This window comes from Rhipicephalus sanguineus, chromosome 2, assembly GCF_013339695.2.
Source record: "Rhipicephalus sanguineus isolate Rsan-2018 chromosome 2, BIME_Rsan_1.4, whole genome shotgun sequence".
NCBI lineage: Eukaryota > Metazoa > Arthropoda > Arachnida > Ixodida > Ixodidae > Rhipicephalus > Rhipicephalus sanguineus.
In genome coordinates, this window is record NC_051177.1 from 23,800,216 (window position 1) to 23,823,815 (window position 23,600).

A 23,600-nucleotide genomic window follows, 5' to 3' on the forward strand; every position below is an offset into this window, starting at 1 on the left:
GTGAGTCTTCTCCTTCGACGGCAACCGTCAAAAATTGGTTCAACGAGTTTACATGTGGTCGCACGTCGGTTTTTGATGAGCCTCGCCTAAGGGCCCCGCAAACGGCTACCACGGCCAATAACGTGGCAAAAATCCACGACCTCCTATTGGCAGACCACCGAATGAAGGTGCGCGATATAGCTGAGACAGTAGGCATCTTAAAAGACAGCGTGGGTCATATTCTGCATGAACTTTTGGGCATGAGAAAGCTGTCGGCGCGATAGGTGCCGCGTTTGCTCACTCCGGACAACAAGCGCGTCCGTGAGACCACTTCAGTGCAGTGTTTGAAGTTGTTTAAGCGTAATCCGAAGGAGTTCCTGCGTCGTTTTGTGACTGTCGACGAAACCTGAATCTACTGGTACACACCAGAGACCAAAGAACAGTCGAAACAGTGGACTGCACACGGAGAACCTGCTCTAAAGAAGGCGAAGACTGTCGCATCGGCCGGAAAGGTGACGGCCACCATTTTCTGGGATTCTCAAGGTGTGATCTTCGTCGACTACCTTGAGAAGGGCAAAACGGTGACAAGACCCTACTACGCCGAATTACTGGGCCGATTCGACGCCGAATTGCGAAAAACACGGCCACATTTGGTGAAGAAAGGGGTGCTCTTCCACCATGACAACGCGCCAGCTCACACGTGCGCCGTCGCCACGGCAAAGTTGGTTGAACTGGGCTACGAAGTGGTGTCCCATCCAGCGTATTCTCCAGATTTGGTCCCTAGTGATTTCTTCTTGTTTCCCAACTTGAAAAAGTCACTCGCCGGACAAAAATTTGAGTCGAACGAAGAAGTTATCGCGGCCACAGAAGCCTATTTTGCAGCTCAGGAGAAAACGCATTTTTCTGACGGGATGAAGAAGTTGGAGGATCGCTGGGTCAAGTGTATAGAGTTGAAAGGGGACTATGTTGCGAAATAAATCGACACCATTCCAAAATTTTCGTTTTTCTTTTGAAGGCTAAGTACTTATCGGACCGCCCTCGTACATATAGCTCAACTGCTCCTTCAAAGGAACTGAGTGATCCGTCCAATTCGGAGTTCGCCGGCACGAAAGAGGTTCACACTCATACAATGTCCTCGCACAGTTTTCGCACTCGCGCGCGATGCTCCTCCTCCACGCTGACTGGCGACGCACGATTGAGTCATGCGTACGACGTGGCATGACGATGATGCGAGCGCCGACGAGGGGGGGGGGGGGGGGGGGGCATCTGTATCTACATGTCGTACGTGTCCCCTTCGGCCTCCCGCAAAGAGAAGAGAGAGAGCGTCGTCGCACGGTGACGGCACGAGGCGGCGAATCTGGCGAGATTTCAGCGCCCATCCACCCAATTCAGCCACGAGGCATGTCCGGGCCTGCACGTTCATAAGTGGCCCAAGGACCTGCCTACAAGACGCTCGTCAAAAAGGAAAAAAGATGCTCGCTACGAGCTTCGAGGAGGCGGCGAACCAACCAACTGTTTTCCGTCGTCGTGAAGACGTTTGCAAGAGTGGCAGCCATCTGGGCTCGGTGAGAAGCACGAGTGAAGTGTGCAGCGGGAGGTTCAATTGAGGGATGACCTGAAACTCTTCGCCCTCGCGCGCCCTGCTTGGGTGGCGGCGTAGTGCGCGGCGCTGCATCGAGGCCTCCCACAACTCGGAAGCCCTCGGATGAGAAGGACGGGCCAGCGATGTGGTGGGTGAGAAATCCCGGATCAACGGCAGCCGCTGCTGCAGCAACAGCAGCCCTGGCGGCATCCAGAGAAAGGCGCTCGCGCGCAAGAGAGCGTGCGGAGGGCGATAACCACGATGCGGCCGGAGGAGCACTGACTTCAATGACGCGTGTGCTCGCCGGCGGTGAGGTAATTTACGCCGTCGCTGCTATCCCGGGGGTCGCCATGGAGACGCCCAGCTTCTGTTTTACTATTACGCCACTCTCGCTTTCATTATTATATATTTTTTCCCGCAAAAATCCCATCTTCACCTAGCTCTGTTATTCGTGCACACCTCTCGCTCGTTCCTAGATTCGGGGCAGCGAAGTACGCGTTGTAATTGTAGACCGACGTTGCGTCCTGAGCGGAATTTTAGAAATGAAGTTTCAACACGATGACTGAATGCCGCGAGGGAGCACCTAATAAATTGCCGAAGCGGCACGAAAGGCTATGCAATGACGAAAAAAAAAAAGAGAAAGGAAACATTCGTGCGAGAAGCGAGTTTCAGTGCGTTGTTGTAACCCATCTTTCTCGAGGGCTTCCTCGCAGCAAGGGGTGCGTTAAAGTGTTGGGTATTATCAACCCAAAGCGTGCGTTACGAACTGTGTTTCCCCCTCTGTTACAGAGTATAACGCGAAAAGAGCTTATGTAGAAGTCAACATGAAAATACTCTTCGCGCACTATACCGTGTCGAGGAATGCACAGAACACGTCTCACAAATCCCTGGCGTCGGTATAAAATGTCCCAACTCTGAAACGGAAAACAAGCGCTCTCATGCCTCTAGGAATTACATTCAAAACATCCTACGGTGCTCTCCGCAACCAAAAAACTCACGGGATCCCTTATCAGACGACTCGACAGCGAAAGCCATCTTTTTCTTCTCAGTCGATGTATTGATTCGCCCTTCCCCCTCTTCGACAGCTTTCTGCACCCATAACGTCGCTCTGCACTGCCTCCAGGATCGGAAACATTGCAAGCTTTCTGCATGTCACCTGGTTTTGCACTGGCTCCGGGATCGGCCCACCTTTGACCAAGCGAGGATGTCATGTCAGTCATCATGTGACGTCCCATCATGTGATGTTACGATGACGTCACACATTTCGGCGATCTGTGACGTCATGATGACGTCATATGGCGACGCCATCACGTGATGGTGATTTTTTTGCATCACTTGTGTTGACGCCACCGACGCGGGACGCCGACAGTCAATTTTCGCTCTTGATGAGGCATCTAAGGCTTTCGCCGTACAACGCCATCCCGCTGCGATCTTACATGCATTCCAAACGACGCATTACAAGGTGGCCACGGAACGGAACGATTTCTCAGCACATGCAGCGCCGCTTCTCCTTCTTCCAAGAAGGTAGTGAGCGCGATATCGGGAGATGCGCTTTCTGGCCCGGTGCTCTATTCTCGTTACTGTCACGACGGTAACGAGCCAGCTTTCGCGGACGACCTCGTTTGCACCTTGGCCATTCCCGCGAAGAAGCCGCCAAACCGTGGCCTCGGAGAGGCGAGCGCGGTAAAGGGGAGCGGCAGCGAGACGCCGTCTCATTGCCGCTCCCAGTAAGTAGCTGCAGGTCGAGCATCGAAAAAAATAACATAATATTATTGCGTGCTAGAGATGCGGCAACATGTTTCGCCGCGGGAACGGTGCGTTCGGATCCAATTGGAACAAGAAAAATGTGTCTTCGCCTTGACAAACGAGAAAGAAGAGAGAAGAAGGATTTCAGAGAGGGCGGGGCAGTGCCAGCCGCGATGAGAGGGCCCTGTCTTCACCGTCGGCGGTTCAGCACTCCGGTATATCCGCAGATTCCGCGAAAACAGCGTCAGCGGAGTAATAAGAAAAGTATAAAGAAGAGGCCAGTGTGTGAGCGCAAAAAGCGGGGCACTCGCACACACGTATCCGCTCTCAGCAACGACAAGCGAGGCAACCGCGGTCCTACGAGTGCGGAGACGGGAGGGGGGGGGGGGTCACAAGGAGAGGCGGCAACAGGAAATGAAGCGGCGACTGGCCTTCCGAGTCCGCTCTGTCTTTTTTCCCATAAACGGCTGGAAAACCGTATTTATGGAGGCGAAAAGAATAAAGAAAAGTCCCGTACGCACCACTACCATCGCCCTCCCCTTTGCACGAGAGCCAGACGGTCTGTTGATCCTCTGTTTCTTCGACGCTCTCATTTCTTCCCCACTTCCGGAAACCAAGTCACTTGCGCACAGCCGGCTATAACATAAGAAGAGACAGAGGTGAGAGAATTCTCGGCGAGAGCGTGGGGGGTTCCGCCCAAGGATGCATGGGGTGGCGGTCTGTTCTGCCCACATTCGCGCAATGCTCGAGCACATGTATAGTCAGCCGCTATACGCGGAATCCTCGTTAAACGTGCGGCACTTCCGGCCGACCGCAGAAGAAAACTGCGGCTTCCGGTCGCCGTCTCCTCCCCTCCGGTAGAGTGGTGCTTTTAAAAGACAGTGCGGCACGCAGATCGATGACTGCGATGAGTCGCGCGCGCCTCCATCACCCATCCTGCTCTGAGGAAACGAGTGGGGGGCGAGAGCCGTTGTTTCGAAGGGAGGGGGGCGGGTCTAAACGGCGCACCTTTCGAAGTGACGGGGGCCGCATCTGCCGCGGTGCGATGCTCGAAACGCGTGAAAAAGACGCCGCCGGCACAATCCCGTGTATAAGTTGCCGGTGCCGAGGGTTTCATTCTTCTTCACACCCGATTGCCGCGACCTGCCAGCTCTTGGATTCGCTTGCCGTTAAGGAGGCCACGCCTCAATGCAACAGCAGGGACTGCAACGATTCTGTCCGAGAAAGTGGCTTTACTTTCGAAGAACTGCTCGTTCCTATTAGTATATATTTTTTTTCTGGCAGTCATTTCACGATGGCAGGCATAGAGCCGCAGTAAGACGACCGCCCCTTCTTGTAGGAAACGAGAAGAGAGCGCACGTCCGAAGTATGAAAGCCTCGTCACCGAAACGTACGGCAAGATTCAGCGGTATGTATGCAGTCCCGGAGTTCTGTGTTCCTTGGCGAGAGGAGAGTCATTCCAGCGGTGTGCGTGATGTCAGCTTATGGAGCATTAATTTTAATGATGTGAGCCGCGTCATAGATCTGTGCGCCCCACTTGGTGTGCCGACCTTCTGATTTAAAACATTCACGTACAAATAAAGCGAAAACAATAAGAAAGAGAAATGGCTGTACAAATTCCAGATAAAGACAGTATCGACGGTTAACCAGGCGAGCGCCCAGTTTGCTACCCTGCACTCTGGGTAAAGGAATGGGGAATAGAAAGAGATGTTTCAATTCCGGCTGGGACGTAGCCAATATTTTTTCGGAGGAGTAGGGGGGCGGGGGGGGGGGGGTAGTGTTCAACAACCCTTTTTGTATGCTCGTGCGTGTATGTGTACACGTGCAAAATTGACAAATTGGGGGGGGGGGGGGGGGGGGGGGGGGGGGGGTGGGGGGGTGTTGAATCCCAAGGCTACTCCAGTGAATTCCGGCTAACCTCCTTGCCTTTCCCTGATTTATCTCTCTCTCTCTCTCTCATGTCAGATTACTAAAGTGTACTCTTCGTTAGCAAACGTCCGAAACCCACACGATTGGGTCATATGTCTGTCGTCATGTGTCAGTTTTCGAGGCTAGAAGGAAATGTACTGACGGCTTCTGCATCAATTTTCATCAACTGTAGATATAAAGCTAGAATACGGTGCCTTTCAATACTGCTGCACAAGAATGTGGCCATCGCGGCAGGAAATGTAGCCTGCGATCTCACGGCCACTTTGTTTTTCTTCCTCCCATTGCAAGCACACCATACTTCTATATATACGAGAGGGAACACTTCATCTCTGCGGAAACAGCAATTCTTGCGCACGTCCTGGGTACAAACTCACTCGCTGCCATTTGTTTCGTTGGCCTCTTGAAGGATTCTACGATCACGGATTTCTTTTTTCTTTCTGATTACAGGCTAACGCAAGAAAAGTTGCCGGCTTCGAACATAACTCCACTGTTCCCATTTATATTGACTGGGAGTGTAAAGCCTGTGTAGCAGCACGGCGAGACAGGGAAGAACAAAAAGCTCTTCCGTTGCTTTGACAAGGAAAAAGAAAAAGTGATAATAACAGCAACAAAACATGCTCCTGACTGAGGTACTTTCTGCTTTGGTAGACGTGTGAACGTTTTTATTTTCGTAGTTGTATTTCTTTTTTCGTGAATCTATTTGAAATCACGTCGCAGCATTTCAGACGTCTGCTCGAAAAGCGACAGCAAAGTAAGAATACGGAAGTCTGTTTAGGAAACTGCCGGAATCTCTTTGGAGTTCACACTTCGCTTCCGTAGACAGGCGTTCAAATAACAGCAATGGGCTCGGATTCTAGCTATGTCAGTACGCGTACCGACATAGCTAGGAATCCGGGCTCACGACAGCGCTGTACATTGGTGTTTCGAGAAAACATGCGCAATAAAGCGGGTGCGCGTGTGCACGATCACTTCGATGTTCACTAGCCTTTGCTTACAGTATGCAAGCCGATGCTAGAAACGATCGCGCACAGAAAAGCGCAAAAAGAAAGAAGCTTTCAGCTTCGCCGTGAAGCTATATAGTGAGACAGGAGCTGTATGAAAGCCCAGAGCTGCTGGAGATTGTAACGCTGAGTTTTACGGAAACGAGACAAAAAGAAAAAGGAAGGAAAAAAAACGTAAACTGCAATTACGACCAGGAAGCCGAGTTGGGGCTCGAAGTAATGAACGGCAGGTGCTGGAGACAAATTGAAATCGTCGCGTAAAGACGAGAGGTCTCAAAGAAAGCTTGTGTATCTAGAGCAGGTTTCGCTGCAAATGGGTTGCTGTGAAGAGTTACTGCAAATAGGAGCGGGTCGCTGTGCAATAAAATAAAAGTAATAAATCAATATTGGTATTAAATATATATAAGAAAGCAAATAAATAAATAAACAGAGCGGCGATGCCTCCGAGAAAGATGATAATTATGTGCCTACGTTTGAGTTACTGACGGCTCGACGAATATAAAGAGCACTGCGGGACCGTATAATGACCGAACTGTATTCAAAAAGGAAAGGAAAAGCACAAAAGAAAACATTTATACAGATAATAGGAAGCTTTATTGCATTTTTTATGCAGGCTGTCTTTAGAGGCCACATGTCCTTCAAGTGTTAGAACGAAATCATTATAACTGGCATGATATACCTCTGTTTCCAATTAGGCATTGTCAACTAGTTGATGCATCAGGCACTATATAGTCGTGCGCTAAAGCAAGAACCTTATTTAAATTACCATTGTTGTCTTTTTTTTTAGTCCGCCAGAAAGCTATTTCCTTATTAGCAATCACCCGCCTTGATGCCCCGTTTCATAGGCTGGATTTCGATTTAGAACACGCGAAGCAAAAGTAGAAAGAAAGAAAGGCCAGAACTGCTTTGCAAAAATGTGCAGCAATATTATACGAACAACAGCACAACCGCCCGCGCACCATCATCAAACTCGTTGCGTTGTCCGCAAAGATCATTCTCTCAAAACAAGAAATCGAGGACAATTTCCGGCGCCAGCTTTCGCAAAAACGCTTCCTCTGTCATCGATTCCTCTTGGGCCAGGATAACAAAATTTCGGTCGCGGACCCGGTGAATCCATCGACTTAACGAGCCACCCCGCGTTAGCTTCTTGCCACGGAATTATCGAGCGATGATTTTCGCGCGTGCGACGGAAGAAACGCACCCTGCCAATTAGCGTAATTCAGCCCCGCAATCATTATCGGGAACCTTCTTCTCATCGGAGAAGGCTCGAGCGAAGGGAAAACGAGGTTAAAAAGCGAGAAGTGTGTAACTGAGGAGGGATGCGCTTTAGCCCCCTGGAGTCAGAATCAGCGATTCCCGAACGACTGTGCAAAAAATGAGAAAAAGAGCAGCAAGTTAATTCCCAACTGAATGCAGAGCGCTCTTGAAAGCCAGAAGGACTGTACTGTAGAAGAACTGAAAGCTGGGCCCGTTGGTGAGACTTCTTGCACATTATGAAACACTGCGCAACTACGACGCGGACCGAGAGAAAAGAGGGACAAACCACAGCGCCGTGGTTTGTCCCTCTTTTCTCTTGGTTCGCGTCGTGGTTGCGCTGTTTCATTATGCTAAAAGGACACCCATTTGAACAAAGCCTTTCGTTTAATTTATTAAGGTGAAAGCCTCAGCTGCCTCATCAAACGGGAACTGACCGTCGGCGTCCCGCGGCGTCGGCGTCGACACGAGTGATGCAAAAAGCGATCACGTGATGACGTCACCACATGACGTCATCATGACGTCACAGATCGCCAAACCTTGTGACTTCACTATGACGTCACATAATATGGCGTCACGTGACGTCGTCGCTTGGTCAAAGATCCTGGAGCCAGTGCAAAACCACGTTAGGTGCAGAAAGCTTGCGGAGGGTGCGGGGTAGAATGAATACATCGACTAAGAAGAAAAACAAGAAGATGGCTTTCGCCTTCGAGCCGTCTAAGGCGAATGCACACGGGACCCTGTGAGTTATTATTTATTTATTTATTTATTTATTTATTTGTTTTGCGACGTGCGCAGAGCCCTTAATTCGGCGTTCGTTAAAAGCGAAGCGTTGGATACATCCCCCATCTGTTGGATGAAATGTGATCGAAGCCTAATTGCTTTGCGAATTAACGGAGTGCGGTGAGTTTTTTTTTTTTTTTTTTTTTCGCAGCGCGGGATTGCGAAATGGAGCAGAGCTCAATCTCCTTAACTGCACGAGCGCGCTTTTCTGTGGCAGCTCGTCGTCAGCGCCTTTAATTAAACCCACTGAAGGACAAAGACCATTCTTAAAGTGCCTCCAGTAACGAGTGCTGTCAGCGAATCCGGGCTAATAACTTAATCCCAGCCTTCTGTCTAAACCTCGATTGCTATTTCTGTCAGACACACGTAAGCGTACACCGATGGGCCACCGTACATTAAGGATACGTGAATATTCGAGAACTTCAAATATCGAACCAAAAAGTGCCGCATTCGATTCGGCCTTCGAATCGAATAATCGCTAATTATAAATACGAATATGTTTCCAATAGTTTACTACTGCTTCAGAATGCGAGCTGCGCCGAAATAAAGGTAAGATTGGTGCAAAAGTGTTATAAATTTCATCCCCCGCGTTCACAATGGTACACAAAAGATGAGAACTTGCGTAATGCATCAGGGAACGCCTCTCATAGAGCCCGACTTTACTCGCTATACAGTGATCATTCGCAGTCTTCCGCACAGGTGTTATTCCCTTATTCCCCTCCCCGCGTGTAGGGTAGCAAACCGGACGTATAGTCTAGTTAACTTCCCTACCTTTCCTCTATTCCTTCTCTCTTTCTGCACAGGTGAATGATCTGCTTATTTGTTCATAATGTCCCACTTGTCGCTTCGATGCTGCAGTTATCAATACTGGGATGTGAAGGTTCTTTCACGGTAACTAGAAAACGGCAATTGAATATTCGAACGCTGTTAGGAAAGTATACGGTATCCGATTCGATTGGCTTCTCGCACTATTCACTTCGATCTCAGAAATCGCTATTCGCGCAAATAACGCCCTTTTTGGATACCAGTATTACGCCCTTGCACAGATGCAATTGTTGAGAATTCGAAATAGAATAGCACTCATTTTCATTTCATCGCTATTCGACGTATATACTTTCTGCTTTGAAGAGATGTCCCCATGTAAAAAATATTTCACGAACAATGACGCACAACAACTGAACTGAGTAGCCGCGTTCACTGAATTTTTACGCCTGAGGCTCTTAAACGTGCCATTATGGTTAAAGCGGCGCAAACAACACGGACAAAGAAGGAGACACAACGAGCGCTTACTCGCAACTGAAAAGTTTACTATACTCGCGGACAACTTTTCTTGGCAATGAAGGAAAGGCTACGGGGGCCAGGGGCGTAGCCAGAAATTTTTTTCGGGGGGGGGGGTTCAACCATACTTTATGTATGTTCGTGCGTGCGTTTGTATGTGTGCGTGCCTATATACGCAAGCAAAACTGAAAAATTTCGGGGGGGGGGGGTTTGAGCCCCCCCAACCCCCCCCCTTGGCTACGCCCCTGACGGGGGCGGAGCTACTGCACATGTACTGCTCCGCGAAATAGTCCGGTTCGGCGCGCGTTTCGAATTTAGTTTTGGTTTGTGAACCTTCCGTACCTCCTGTGACGGCCATTTCATTATTCGAGCGGCCGTCGCAGGCTTACACAGCCATTTGTTAGTGAAATTCGTCAGAAGCTCCCTCGGCGGCGAGTCGTCGGGAAAGCTGGAGGGTGACGAGCGCTCACCTGAAGACGAAGGCGCCATTTTGACTGTGAGGTGCACGTAAAAGGTGCGACGTTTTCGCAAGTGCAAAAACGCGAAATGACGCTGCATAAATAAAAACAAATATAAATATCTCCTTGGTGCACGCTGACCCTCTATTCAAACGGCGCCCCGTAGAAAATAAGCAATGTTGTTTTTATTTTCACGCAGAAAACACGGACGCAATTGTGGGACTATAGTTTTCAACTGTAGCACACGCGTAGTTCGGCTCTCTAGCCTTACCTTTATTGCCAAGAAAAGTTGTCCGCGAGTATAGATGAAACATAAAAGAAGTGAACAGCAACGAACTGCGCAGTCGCCGCCACATAGGAAACTTGCCAATTTGCAAAAAGGCAGGAAAAGCAAAAAAGTTCACTAAACAAATTTAACATCTTAACATCAGAACGGTAGCACGTAGGTTTGACAACATATCTTCACAAACCATCAAAATCTTAAACGTGAACCGAGAGTGCCATAAACGTGCATTTTCGCGTTACTTTGTTAATTACTTAGGGAAATATACTTCGTGTCCGCGCGTGGCAAGCTAGCACTGTGCAAATTTTTTTTCGCTGTTCATAGATAACTTCTCACTAATCTAGTTTCCAAGTTCGTGGAATTGAGTCGTTTGACACAGCAGCGTTTCCAACTTTAATGCTGGCACTCCCGTTAACCGCATATGGACGATTTGTGCCGACGACACTGCACACATTTAGCGAGGTGAAAGTAACAATTGCAAACGGAGCTCTCGTTTCACGCTGTAAGCGAGCCAGGAACCACCTCTCTAGCAAGTAAGTACGCTCACACGCAACACGCAGGAACTCTCGTCTTCGCAAGAGAAGCTCGTGAAGGCAAAATAAAATGGAGTGAATGAGTGAGCAAACGCGACAATGTGGCGCAAGAAGTTCCGAGTGTAGCGAGTTGTGATCGGCCGTGCAGAAAGCGAAAGCAGCATGCACCGTTACACGGGGGGTGTTGCGCAAATACATTTATCGCAAATGGTAGGGTGCGTTGTAAAATAAAACAACAAGAGATTCACGGATTTCCACATCCGACCCAGAACGTCTCTCGCTGTTGTTGTCTGAGTCAGGAATGACGAGAACACGCTTACGCCACAGCTATACAGTATTTCCGCAGTCTTACCGAGCGTTACCTGCAAGGTATCTAGCCACACCGAATATGAGCGCACTACCAAAACGCTACGGTAGTTTGCAGAAATAAGAAAAAATTGTCTTTTTCCCTATTGGGAAAATGGGGGTAAAGCGAAGCTCGACGTGTAACTATGCCGAATTATGCCACCTCCGCCACCGAAGTCTGTATCGCATAGAAGCTTCGCTAAAAGAAAAGAACAGAGGAAACGAAACGAGAGAGCGTTATGTGTGGTGTTTTCCCTGCTGTAACGCACTACAAAAAACAGCGGATGGATGAGTGAGCAGCGAGGACTTCTGTTCAAATAGGAATGACTCGCCGTGAATGGCAGCGTGAATGAACAGTCACGTAACCGGAAGGCCACGAGAGAGAGCCACCCTTCTGTTCCGGGAAAAAGCCATTGAAGAACAAGCTCACCCATTCAGCTGCGGATGAGACGACGACGCGTCCGCCGGGAACTTTATTCAGAGTCCAAAAGCACACGTACAACGCGTCGCTTGACGTCGCGACAGCCTCTGCCCCCTACCACTCCCTTCGTACGCCTCCACTCGTCATACTCTGTGTGAGATCAGGTACCTCTGGCGGACAACCACTGTCCGTGTAGTGCTCGCGCATAGTCCCGCCGAAACTGTGCAACGCAGTGCAAACATGGACCTGATATCCTACCTCCGCCCCTCCTCCCGCTAAGTCAGTCCGCAAACCACTTCACTGTTAAACCAGCGGTTGCAGGATTAGCGAGACTATTGGTTTCGGGCTGCTCTCTTGTTATTGACTTTCTTGTTTTCTTTTTGTTTTTCGTTTTCTCACAGCTGTCTTCAATTCCTTTAAATAACGCCTTTCCTGTTTCTTTCTCTCTCCTTCTCCTCTTTCCTACACGTGTTCGCCCAACCAAGTGCAGGATAGCATACTGGAAACTCGCTTCTGGTTGACTCGCTAGAAACTATAAACGAAACTCGCTTCTACACATTTCCTTTCTCTCTTGCCCTCTCTGATTCGTTGTCCGTCCTCCTTCCTCATTGCAGCTCAACCAAGTGGGATCTTTCCATTCTCCTTTATCATTCTCTGCTTTACACGTTTGAGAGAACTGTTTGAGAGAACGAGTGACTTTATGTTGTCATAGCAAACGTGGCGATAACCCATGACAACTGCCAATGAGAACCATTTATTATTATTATTATTATTATTATTAATTATTATTATTATTATTATTATTATTTATTATTTTATTATTTTATTATTATTATTATTTTCATTTTTTTTTTTGAAGAGGAAGTGATTAGTACCCTGAAGCACGAACAAGCATGCTGCACTGTTTTTGTGAAATCACACGGACTTGGCGCCGGGGAGAGGAAAAGGAGAGTGGCGCAGGCGCATAGTTGCCAACCGTTGCGGACCGGCCGGATTTCCCGTCGCAATCGACGAGCTAGCAGGGAAGAAAGAGAAGAAGCCAACCAGTCCGGGCGTGCGTAGAGAGACAGGGTTTCCACAGCCGAGCGGCAGGAGGATAAAAGCGCGTCTCCTCCTCCTCGCCCACGTCCGCTAATGTATACAAGCGACGCGACGACGCCCCCGCAACGCGACCCGTCGGCGGAATACTTGTCCGGTCGCGTCATCACATAGTGGCCGTGCGTGCCCGGTTTCGATGCGGGGTTCTCACTTTTTAAGCGAGCTTTTGTAACTCACAGATGTCGGTGGCGGCGTCGTACGCAAAAAACTCGGCGCCGGCGGGCGTACAGAAAATGCGGCCCTAGAAGGTGGCGCCTCTAAGGTGCGAATCGTGCTCTCCTCGATTGGGGGCTCGGTCGGCGATCAGCCGTTACTGCTACGCAATCTCATATTTTATCGAGGTCCCTTGTCATGTTCACGTTGCCACATTTACATGTTGCCTGGATGTGAACGCATGTCCGTCGTCGTTGCCTTAGCAACTGAAATGTTGCTCCGCTAAACACGTGGATGACGCTCCAATACCCAATACGGAGGAACGAAACAGTTAGGAGGGAGCATTACGCAGTGCGAAAGAAAGAAAGAAAGAAAGAAAGAAAGAAAGAAAGAAAGAAAGAAAGAAAGAAAGAAAGAAAGAAAGAAAGAAAGAAAGAAAGAAAGAAAGAAAGAAAGAAAGAAAGAAAGAAAGAAAGAAAGAAAGAAAGAAAGGCAACTCACAAGGTCCCTTATGCATTCACCTAAGACGACTCGAAGGCGAAAGCCATCTTCTTTTTCTTCTCAGTCGCATCGATTCTCCCCGCCCCTCCAGAAGCTTTCTGCACCTAACTGGGGTGGTTTGTACTAGAGCTGGCACTGGCCGTATTTACGAGCCCGAGCCCGGCCCGGGCCCGCTGACTTGTCGAAGGCCCGCCCGAGCCCGACAGCAAAGGACTGCGAGCCCGCCCGCCCGGCCCGACGTACGAAAACACAATCCCGGGCCCGGCCCGGCTTTTTGAAGCTTCGCTGCGAAAACAAAACATCGTTTTCCGGTAATTTGGCGTTATATTGAGCATAGCAAATGTGATCAGACGACACACGACGAACAGTCTTTGTTACACAGATTACAAATTGTCGTGCAAAAACAGCAAGCAAGTAGACGGCCTTATGCCTGCAACAATAGAGTTCGCTCGCCAAAGCCGTCACGTGTATGAGGTATGCCCATGCAAGCGTAAGCTTGCACGAAGGCGATCTACGTCCGGTCGCTCGCGCTGTCGCGTACATTTTCACTCATATGGGATTTGGCCCTAAATCTAACGCAAACAGTCGCGTGGCGCCGTCACTATCTCAGGTGGTGTTACTTCTCTGTTTGTCGGAGTGCAACAGAGGCAGTGCTTTACCTGCTCCCCTTTTGTTTAAAGTAGCGAATGGAAAGGAAAAGCGGTAAAGGGAGGTCGCGAAAAAGGCGCTGTATGCGTGCTGGAAAACAATTCCCGCTCATTCTCTATATTTCGGGCTTGAGTCGGGCTTTGCGCCGGGCCCGAGCCCGGCCCGCGCCCGAGGTGAGAATACGTCGGCCCGCCCGAGCCCGGCCCGCGGGCCGGGTCGGGCTCGGGCTTTCGGGCTACCCGGAGCCCGTGCACACCTCTATTTTGTACTGCCTCCGTGATCGGCACACCTTTGACCAAGCGGCGATGTCATGTCATGACGTCATCATGTGACGTCACGTCATGTGACGTCATGATGGCGTCACAAATTTTAGCGATCTATGACGTCGTGTAGTGACGTCATCACGTGATGATGATCTTTTGCATTCCTCGTGTTGACGCCAACGTCGCAGGACGGCGCCGGACACCGAAGGTCAATTTTCGCGTTCGATGAGGCATCTAAGGGTATCGCCTTAAAAAGCAATACGTCAGGCACGCACTTTCCGAGCTTTGCATAGCCCCATTTTCCCGATAGTGCAAAGGCTTTCGAATTTTTTCGTAAAAGGAAGCCGTGGGCCCCGAAGCATACCTCTGACGTGTCAATTTCTGCCGCAGTTTAATTTAAACAAGGCGACGTGATTTCCACTGTCGACACGTTTAGCGTATCGACGTCAGGATACGCTCGAAGTATCAGAATTCATCGAATATCAAAACTAAACCAAGAAAATGTGCACGAATAACGAACCTAAAGTTGGTAATCGGGAGTATTAAGAACGTAAAATCGAAATATGTCTTTGTTTCATTTCGTCGTTTAAAGCCGACCTGATAACCGAGTCTTTTGATAAGGACTACGGTAATACACAGGCCGGCAAAAAAAAAAAATGTAAAATCACTCTGCGCGTATACAAGCTGACATAAAGTGAGGGCAAAGTGAAAATTTCTGAAGCTCAGAAAAGGGAAAAGGCAACCGCGAGAAGATCCAAAAAGAAACAGCATTAGACACGTGTTGCTTCCCGAGCTTCTATTTGGACACCAGTGTGCGTGCGAGCTAAATAAAAAGTGGTGAAAGAGAAAGCTTGCGAAGCACATTGCGTGTCAGCCCGGCGACCGGCAGTGGACGGCAACGGTGCATGAATCCAGTTCCGTTCGGAAGCCGGAAGCGGAGGGAAGACTCCGCAACGGCGGCGTGGGCGCAGAGTCAGGACGGACGGACGTCCGCCCTGCGCCAAGCCGCACGCCACCACCGTGCGCGTCCGAGCCTGTCTTTCTCGCGTAAACGAATCCACAGCTGCGCGTTTTTCCCGTGGCGTGCACCGACAGCACGTGCACCTCCCGCACGGACCACGCCTGAACTCGTGGGATGCCAGGGAGCATGCCAGCCGAGACGGCCATCTGCCTCTTTTTTTCCTTTTTTTTTTAACAGCGAAGCGGCCTTGTCTACCCTGTGCCGCCGCCGCCGTCGTCGTCGTCGTCGTCGTCGTCGTCGTAGTAGTAGTAGTAGTAGTAGTAGTAGTAGTAGTAGTAGTAGTAGTAGTAGTAGTAGTAGTAGTAGTAGTCACGAAGGTCACGGGACCAGAAGGGGGAGTGAATAAAAAATTAAATAAAACGAAATGATGGTGAATGATGATGATAATAATGACGACGATGATGATGATGATGACAATGCATGTGACCTCGCTAGCCAATCACATGCACTCACGCGCTTACAACTTCGCTGTCCCACGGTTTTCACATGAAACTCACTATGTTTTTTTTTCATTTTTTTTTTCAGTGGGGATGACTTCTGAAGCATCAATTGGATAGCGTCCTCGTGTCACGTCCCCTCACTGCATTTCCCGTTTTATACCGGTCCCCGACCCCTCTAAAGCTACAGGCCGACGTGGGTCAATTAGAGAAGTCGGACCGACAAAGCTGCTTGCCAAACCACGCGAAGTTCAATGTTCGCTCGGTTGTTGTTCTCCCACCGTCACAACAGATTGCCCGCAAAGATCGCAAAGCGCGACCATTGTGTCTCGATAGCTTTAAAACTACCGCGCGTGCGGACAAAGTCGCGAGTAATCCGCTTGACGACAATTCTTTCATTCTAGCTCCGTGGAAGCTCGAACAGCTGTCATGAATGCTACGGGAACTCTACGGTGCAGCGATGAAGAATCCGGTAAAGCTACTCGAATAACGCTTTCACACCACCGTACGAGCGGGTGTCAACCATTAACGAGACCGTACTGCAGAAGCGTACGCATCGGGACTGGTTGGTTCATGTCTTGAGGGAAAGCAGCGCACAGGGGGCCGGACACAATAGGCAGTGTTAGAATAGGGTACGCAAGTATAGCGTTTGTTGGGTATGTGCGCTATTTTCTTCACTTCACGTGGGGTACCCAGAAAGGGGGCGCATGACGCATGCGCAGTGGTGACAAAAACGCTAACCGCAAAGCTTTGCGTACCTATATATTCTAAAACTCTCTTATAACGGAGATGCTTGAAGCCGTCGCATGTGTATTTACGTGTCCCATCCCTGCGCGCTATTTTCCTTCAAGACCAAGCTGTTGGCACAGTTACCAGCAGCTTTAGAATTCCTTGCCGCTATACCACAGGAACAAAAGCGGACAAACGCAGACGCGCCGTGTCCACTTCCGTTGGCCATACACTGCTGCAATACATAAATTCTCGAACAATAGCCAGAGTTCGCCGCATTCGAAATTGTGCCCTTGATTACAAAATATAAGGGCCTAGTTTCCACAGTGCTGCATGGTTTCCCGGTGTACACGTGTACTCGGCTTTATACACTCTGGTCCCAACCTGGATCCCACAGCCGACACACTTCGCACGTCCAGCACGGTGCCAAAGAAGGGCGGGCCGCGAATAATTGAACTAATGGGCACGGGCTGTGGCTTACGTCCCGCGTCAGAAGAGCAAGAGTTAGCGGCACTTTCAACGCGTGCGCTGTAGCTCTATTCGTGAGAGTTAGTTGACTGCGACATAGCGTGAAGGTGCGATTGTGCTCAAACACCACGTACACAGTAATATACACTCCCTGTTTTCGCCGCTCTCCACTTCGGCAGTCCTCGCACTTGATGTTAACACTTCTCTCACGGTATGTCTCGATGTGCTCATTTTGTTACTCTGGATTTTTCCGAAGACTCTTCACAGTTTCATGTCCAGTTTGCTCTCGTGCAAAAAGTTTCTTTTTTTTTTTACCGGACGCGCGCTCGAGCATCCGCATAACCAACACTTTCCCTCTTCCCTCTCTCTCTTACACCCCTTTCTCAACGCTGAGTAGCAGGTCAGAACATTCATTCAGGACGACTCTCGACTTTTCTATACCATCCCTTACATTGTGGCTACATACATAAATCTCACTTTCGCTCTCCCTCTATCTTTACCCGTGGGCCTCTATTTCTTGTAAAGACAATTTTTTTCTTTATTGCAATGCCGAAGGTTGTCGTGGACATGAATGTATCAACGCTTAGAAGCCACCCCCATTTCGCAGTTTACACGATTTTTCTAATAGCGTGTTATACATTCACTTTAGGGTCTGTGTACAGCATGAAGGTTAAATAAATAAAAAAAAACTAGGCCAGAACTTACCACCGCTCTTTGAGCACACCTATAGAGAGTCAGCGGTGTTGAACCTTATCGCTACTTCTTAATTTGGTTGCATGTAGCAATTTTTACAGCTTCATTTCACCGCATGTCAGCGCGCGTGTGGGTTCGTTTCTCACTGAAGTCTCTCCCAAATGAAGTAAGCCTTAGCGAACGAGATGCGAATAAATGTGCGGAAACCACCACTCTGCATTGCCGTAGCGCCTTCCCCAGCTTGAAGCAGCAGGCTAAAGTTACAGCCCCCAGGACAGCCTCTTCCATTTCACTCATTAATATTCCTCTCTCCTCTATTGGAGTACATGGCGTGTACTCCAATACAGAGGTGACACTCCAAAAGGCCAGGGTCTCAAACTGACAAGCTAAAAAAAAGCAAAAGCAGAAAAGTGTTGTTTCAAGATTGTCCGAATTTGTGATTAAACGCTTAATTATTGAAGCAGTGTGCATTATTGAGTGCAGTATTTCTACATGGCGTCAGTGTCCATGTGTAAAAATTCGCTGAGATATGAGGAGGAGGAGGAGGAGGGAAGGAAAGACCAAGCAGACGCGCGCCCGATTTGCTACTCTGTTCTGGGGGAAAGGGATTTAAAGAAAGGGAGAAGAGAGAACTGACCGACACTTGTTACGATCAATAAATCAGTATCGTGTTAGTCGTGAAGACGAAAAAAAGACATCGCACATAACAAGATAGGTATTGCAAATAGCGATCGTTGCTGTCTCTCTTCAATTCATTCGCTCGAAGCAAGTAGCAACGTTTTTTTCTCTGCAAAAGAAACTCAACGAGGCGGAAATTTCGTAAATCGAATTCCTGTGCTTACGGCGGCGTGCGTGCTATAGGACGCGAGTGAACTAACGCAATCTCGGCACTTTCGATTGATGAGGCTCATTGTATATGGAGCCTCTCACCCGACTTTCCTCTTTTCTAACTTGAGTTTGTTTCCGAGAGCGCGGAGGCGTTCGATGGAACCGGTTGTGCGGCATCCCACGAGTGAATGCGATTCCGGCTGCGTAACGAACGTCGATAACTAGAGCTTCTCCGCAACACTTTGATGCCACGCGGCACAGCATGCTTTCTATTTGCGTCACACTTTGAGCTTTTGCAGAGAGAGAGAGAGAGATACGAAGAGGAAAGGCAGAGAGGTTAACCAAGCTTTGGCTCGGTTGGAGCTCTTGCAGAAATTTTCGTAGTAGGTAGTACTATGGCTAAAAGCCTCCCTGGGAAGAACCATTAGCAATAGCGATTGATCGATCATTCATTTCATCGATCGATTGATTGATTGATTAATTGATCGATTGATTGATTTTATAGATGTGAGTGAGTGAGTGAGTGAGTGAGTGAGTGAGTGAGTGAGTGAGTGAGTGAGTGAGTGAGTGAGTGAGTGAGTGAGTGAGTGAGTGAGTGAGTGAGTGAGTGAGTGAGTGAGTGAGTGAGTGAGTGAGTGAGTGAGTGAGTGAGTGAGTGAGTGATGTGAGTGAGTGCGAGTGAACGACTTCTTTTGCAACAGAACGAGTCTCTTACGCATTGTGTACAGCAATAGTACAGCATAAAAGCGCGCTATGCTACTTCATACTAAAGTTTGCTGTCAAAAGTTTATTTCATCCACTCACCAACCCGGCATTCACATTCAGGCCTATCAGGGTGTCCGCGACATTGCCAAGCAACAAGGATCGCTTGCAGGAACTGAGAAGTGAAGTGGGATCGTAATTTTCTTTCTTCGTATAATACGTTCTTTCAACATCACAGCAGCCTCGCGCGCTGCACACTCACACGTTATTCCGTCATTAGCACCTACGTCGCCTCTGCCGGCGGAAGCTCTGCCGAAACGAATAGGCTTTGCTCGTAATTTGTACAAATACAGCCAGCGACGGAACAAACAACATCAACTACAAGGTTTCGCCCTGTTCTTTTAGTGCAGTTAAAGAAAACATTGCGCGCCCAGTGCCCAACCTGGCTGTGCAAGAGCGTGCACTGCAGTCCATTGGCACAGCAACTCTACAAACGGAACGGAAACGCGACGGGGGAGTTTGGCCGCATGCAAGCGTGCGGAGAGACACAGAGCATCCGGAAGAGCAAACAAAGAAACGAAGCAACGTTGCTGCTTTTGAGGAATGGACTGGCGTAGCCTTTCGGGAGCGAAAGCAGTGCTCAGCGCAAGCAAACCAGCGTCGCGGGGGCTGCCGCGTGTCCGACCCCGCTCGCTCTCTCTGTGGGTCGGCCCCATTACCGCGCCGTCGAGGCTCTGTACGGTCGAGAAGCTGCGCTGTACACGCGACGTGGGAGCCGCCGTACGACCGCCGCCCGCCACATAGGAGGACGCTTTTCAATTAGGAGTGGCGGCGCGTCCGGGATTGCCGCGCCCTCGTCCTGGCAGCAGCGCCTTCTAAAGCCTTGTTTTTCTGTTTTTCTGGATGGCCCGCGCTCGCGTTTGCCGCTCGACTCGGAACTGGCCCACGACCGAGAGGGCTGAGCGCATCATGATGCATACGCAGGACGCGGTGGACAAACGCCGCCCGCGCGCGCCTCCGCCAATGCGGCACCGGGCCCTTTGGCCTTGGGAACCGGACTTGCATGCATGCGAGCGATCGCTCCCTAACTGCGGCCGCCACACCTCGCAGTGCACCCCCGAGAAAGCGCTCGCGTGGTACACGCAACTCAACTCGAGCATTGCGATGCGCGCATACCAGAAGCGATCTGCTTCGTCGCAGGCGTGAAATGGTAATTGCCGCATAACGGGCAATTGCGGTCGAGCGATGCATTATGGGCGCTTTGACGAGAAGCGAGAGAGCATCCCCGAGTTATGCTTCTAGGGAAAGGTATTCGCCAGATAGTATAGTTCTGGTAAATAGCAGAACTGTGGATTTCGCTTCAAAATTTGATCATTTCTATCAAGTGTGTTTGTTCTTCTGCTGTTGCCGATATCAACGTTTTTTCAAGAGGGATGGCGAACTCATGAAATATTGAAACAAGGCGCAATGGAAACAGCAACCTGAAAAGTGTTCTTTCTACATTAACTCCTTGGCTTTCTATCGCTGTCTTGCTTATAGGAAAACGTTGGCTTAAAGGGAGCTTTCATGGTTGATTTCTCTACGTGGTGATGCTAGAAAGATAGGAATACTCGGTAAGATGAGAGTGTCCGTGTGTGTGGTATCGCTGCCGTAAATATGAAGATGAGAGGAGCAAAGTACATAAAGAATAATGCTCCAGCACACTTCGTATACTGGTTTACTGAAGATGGTATAGAATCCCAGTGTTTTTCAGTGCATGCAAAAGCGCTCCCAAAATTTCTTCGTGCATGTACTTGAGAAGCAAGGGTCGTTTCTGTGAAGTCTTTCGTTTAGTAAGTTTTCGGTTTCGCGATTAAAACTCGTCGATCATTGAAGCAACTGCAGTGTAAGAAACGAAACTATGCTTTGAGGAGCAAGTTTCGTACGAGATAGAAATGAATAAGCGCATAAGAAAACTTCCGCTCCGGTAGCCTTTTATGGCGGCCAACCACAAGTCCTGAATAAACGTACTTGCACTAACGCGGAGGGTGCTGCAAGTTATGTGACACTTTCGGATTATGCCTTCAGTTCATCATAAAAGGGACCTTCTGTTTAAAGCGACAGCCTTTTGTATAATGAGGTCTATAGTGATATTGTGACAACTTCGTGCGGCGACAGTAGAATCTTTTATTTTTGACTAATTTCGTGCGCAGTATGCTCCTTTATCAGGCTCAAAAAAAGAAAGAATGTAACGGAAATATAAAGAAGGGGCCGTCTACATTCTGCAATTCTGCATTACAAAGATCGCTAGGCCGGGTGCACATAAAATAAAGACTTCTTTGGACGCTGTTTTACTCACTTTTATGGGCATGCTTGATATCATAGCTAGTGCAGCTTGCCAGAAGACGTTCGTTCATTCATTCATTCATTCATTCATTCATTCATTCATTCATTCATTCATTCATTCATTCATTCATTCATTCATTCATTCATTCATTTTTTACATATTGTTATGAAGCTGCGCGGGACGTTGACTATTGTTCATGCATTGTGTGCATCAAGGCAACTGTCATCATCTATTCCAAGAAGGGCTTTCCTGACGCTCAAATCCACCATAATAAAAGTTGCATGCGACTTGTAGGAATCGTATTTGCTAATCTGTTAAAGACATGGTGAGAGTATAACAAAATGAAGAGATAAGACTCGAATAGCAGAGGACACGAACGTGATCTGAATTAAGGTACAATTCATTGTCGCTGTCCCCCAGGAATTTCATAGCACAGCTATCCTTAACTTAAGTGACAATGTAATGTAGGCAATTTATCATCCCAAAGCAGCAGGATAGAACACCGAAAACAAATAAAAAAATAGGAACTGGGTGAAACCTAAGTGGTACGTCCGCTGTCCCTGCGGGCTCGAGGCGATCGATCAGTCAGCCGCAGGCATGTAGCACAGAACTCAACAGAATTCTGCTTCACTGAACGGCTGCGAGTGGTATGAGTTGACGGAGTCACAAATGATAAAAATAAACAACAAGAATAGCTAGTGGACGAGAAGAAAAGCCCTCAACTCTTAGTTAAATCGCCACGACAGACGCCATTATTGGAAGCCTCACGGTGCACACTTAGGAGCGAAGATGTCTGACACACTTCGCTAGAGCAAACGTTCGGTGAGGCCCTCGAACGCTCTACTGGAAGGCTACCCGCCATGGTTGTCTCGTGGTTATGCTGCTCGACTGCTGAACCGAAGGTCGCGGTATCGAATCCTGGCCGCGGCAACGGCATTTCGACGGAGGCAAAAATGCTTGAGGCCCGTGAACTTAAATTTAGGCGCACGTTAAAGAACCCCAGGTGGTCGAAATTTCCGAAGCCCTTCACTACGGCGTCCCTAATAATCATATCGTTGTTTAGGCAGGTTAAACCCCAACAATTACTGTTATTATTCTGATGGAAGGCTCATGCACTCAACATTCGAAGAGCGGAACGTGCTAAAATGCTGGCACTCCGAGAAATTGGTCGCCATGAGGACAGCGGGCATGCTTCGAACGTTCTGTGCTCGGAAGCACGTAGCACGTACGCCATAAAAAGAAACGACCCACATTGCTCTCGGTATACTGCACGGCATATACAGCAGACCGCCCGGGTACAGTATCATTACTGTGCAGCGAGACGTAGCGAGAAAGAAAAGTTGAAGAGAGAATCAGGCACAGCGAGTGTAAGTGCGTATTGCTGGGCCTCTGTCGCTTCGAAATTAGGAGGAGGTTATCGTTTTGTGTAGGAATTTTGACGGCCTCAAGGCGAAGCGCCCGGAGTGAAGGCTTCAAGCGAGTGTGAAAGAACAAAGCCTGCCAAATGAAACAAACCAAAGTGGTGATACAAACCAAACACAAGAGCGTTTTTCCCGATGCAGGCGAAGCATTTTTCGTGCTAAAAGACGGCCCGTTCACTGAGCTCGAGCGGATGCCTGGGTCCGGCAGAGCTCCATAAATGGAGCAAAAACAAAATAAAATAATACTAATAACCAAAGAGGGTGGTACATGGTGTTAGAGGTAAGTCTCTGAACTAGTTGCCGAGAAGATTGGAATGTTTTAAGATTGCTCCACACTTACATACTCGAACGAAGCGTGTCTGCGGCACCTTTTTTATCATTTTTTTTAATTATGCGCTCAGGCGTTTTGCCGGCGCAGTCGAGGCATGTTATCGTGCTAAAAGAAGGCCCGTGATCTGAGCTCGAGCGGATGCCTGGGTCCGGCAGAGCTTTTATGCGTGTGCGGGGCCTTAAACCGCAACACCACGATCCTTTTTTCGTCGTCTTCACGAACGAAAGAGAACCGCCGCACGTTCGATCGTAAGTAGCAGTACACGACAACTGCATCTCCCGGTGTCACGTATATACCAAGTGGGGCGTGGAGATGCTTTGCGACTGCATAAGCCAACTGGCGTTCCTCCGGAATTCCTATACGCCGCATTCGAGCCACGCGCTTCTCAC

The 23,600-nt window shown here is 49.0% G+C and overlaps 2 protein-coding genes across 2 annotated transcripts in view; one reads left to right on the forward strand and one right to left on the reverse strand.

The window, feature by feature from the left end:
• The window catches only part of LOC119381089 (inverted formin-2), a 183,256-nt gene that overhangs the window by 73,246 nt on the left and 86,410 nt on the right, over positions 1-23,600 (forward strand). The gene's annotated exons all lie outside the window — the stretch shown is intronic.
• Positions 1-23,600, reverse strand: part of LOC119382536 (uncharacterized) — a 56,744-nt gene that overhangs the window by 4,160 nt on the left and 28,984 nt on the right. The gene's annotated exons all lie outside the window — the stretch shown is intronic.